Source organism: Otolemur garnettii, unplaced genomic scaffold (assembly GCF_000181295.1).
Source record: "Otolemur garnettii isolate 467f Iridium unplaced genomic scaffold, OtoGar3 scaffold00024, whole genome shotgun sequence".
NCBI classification, from domain to species: domain Eukaryota; kingdom Metazoa; phylum Chordata; class Mammalia; order Primates; family Galagidae; genus Otolemur; species Otolemur garnettii.
This window is the reverse complement of record NW_003852419.1, coordinates 13,674,289-13,676,392: the sequence shown is the minus strand read 5'-3', so window position 1 is coordinate 13,676,392 and position 2,104 is coordinate 13,674,289. Positions and strand designations below refer to the sequence as shown.

General features: G+C 39.9%; 1 non-coding gene across 1 annotated transcript; it reads left to right on the top strand.

The window, feature by feature from the left end:
- Positions 1-950: 950 nt before the first annotated feature.
- On the top strand, positions 951-1,054 carry LOC111724603. The gene has a single exon (XR_002772873.1). It is a non-coding gene; the product is annotated as a U6 spliceosomal RNA (small nuclear RNA).
- The last annotated feature ends 1,050 nt before the right edge of the window (positions 1,055-2,104 follow it).

Sequence of the window (2,104 nt, the reverse complement as noted above, 5' to 3'; positions counted from 1 at the left end):
ATATAGTGGATAATAGCAGTGCTAGACCACTGAACAGACACCATTACCTTATTATGATGAATATTCAGTTTAGAACTGCATTCCAGCACTTTATCTTTATCCAACTATTGTGCCAATGGTTGTCAAAAAGAATCCATTGTTCATCACATATGACAAGATGGGGTAGAAATGGTTCACCTTTATGTCATGACAGCAAAGAAAGCCAAGCAAGCTTCTGAGACTCGTTTAATTCATGTGGAACCCATCTAGCCAGCTTCTTTACCTGGCTGGTTTGTTTCAAATGGTCCAATATTGCTGGAATAGTAATATCAAACCTTGCTGCTAATTCACACATGGGTTAAGTTGGATTCACTTCCACTACAGTTTTCAGCTTATCTTTAAACACCTTGGTGTCGGGTCATCCATGTAGCTCATTTTCAAGATTAAAATCACCAGAACAAAATTTCTCAAACCACCAGCGTATCATGTGTTCATCCTTCCCAAACATCGCATTCATGTTTTGAGCTGGCTCTACTGTACTGGTTCCATAACTGAAAATAACATGAACTTTTTAATTATCCATGATTTCACAAAAATTGCTCTTAAAAAATTGAAAGATAATCACAAGCCAAAACATGCATTTGAAAGAATGAGGATGGACCCTCACAAAATGATCAAACAAGAGTCAGAGACAGCAACTGTCAGAGGTGGTAGTTAAGGAGGTCAGACATCTCATATTTAATAACCTAACAATAATGGTAGTTTCTTTCCACTGGTCAGAAAAACAAAAACTTTGTAGAATGAACGGAAACAAAGCTTTGTGAACTTTTTCTTTGGGCCTGGCGATTTTGTCTCACTTTTAGTATAAATGAAAAAATAGTCTAGCATAGGGAATCAGTAAGTATGGAGCAAAGTTACTTCTTTAAAAAATTAATTTTATCCCTCTTTGACTTACGTTTTAAAATCGTGTAGTGCTCACTTCAGCAGCACATGTACTAAAATTGGAACAATACAGAGATTAGCATGGTCCCTGCGTAAGGATGACACGCAAATTTGTGAAGGACTCCATATTTTCCTAATGGGCACAATGTAGGGGACTTGGGCACACGTCTTGGGTAAAGGACTCAAATACAAGTCAGACTTTTCCTGGCAAACAGAAGCAATGTGACCTAATCATATGTAGTCTTGTATTAATTCAAATTTTTAAAAAATAATTACAAAAACAAATTAAAGATGATTTTTATCTAATTGAGCACTGCTTTAGGTTTTAAGATTATTCCCATTTCACAGAGGAGGAACCTGAGGATCAGAGAGGGTAAGCAACTTGCCAGAGCTCCTTCAGCCAGCAGGTACAAGACTGAAAGCCTCCTGAAGAGCACCTGCTGAGCGCTCCTGCAGACACTGCCCTCAGCTGCCTGGAGGGGCTCTGCATTGCTCTGCATCCGGAGTTCTTCCAAAGGTCCGTCTGTGTCTGCAGGCACGCCTGACTCCCGGGGTGTGCCAGTAGAGCCTTCACGACTCGGGCACTCACCCGGAGAGGCTGAAGAGCACAGTAAGGTGGTGACTCAACACACGTGGCAGTCCTGCAATCCAGCAGGAGACAGCAAAGTGATAAAGGAACAGAGTGGGAACTGTCATTTCTTTTTCGGCCATTTGTTTTCCACCTGATTCTTAAAAACAGACCTATTGATCATTTAGTTTGTGGCTCTGGCAATTTCGCTGACTCCTAACACATCTGAGTCCATCAGGCAAGGACTAGCCTTACGTTCTAACTTCTCAGATGAGAGAGAAACTGAACTCCTTTAAAGCATTTCACCAGCCAACAGAGAGACAGAGGTGTTCTTTGTTTCAGAGTTATAGATGGATGTGACTTAAGCCCTAATTGGGAAAGACATTGTGTGATTTGTAATAGCAGATGTTCTTTTAAGTAAACTTCTTATACTCTTTTATTCCACCTACCAAAAAACAAAACAAACAAATAAAAAACTACCGTTTTTTAGTACAGCATGAGGTGAAAAGGGTTTTCAAAAACTGTTGTGTGTGCTTCTTGATTCTGCCCTAATTTGGAAAGTTCATTTAAGCTGAAAATCATTTTGTGCAGCTGACAGGAAGTTTGCTCAATGGC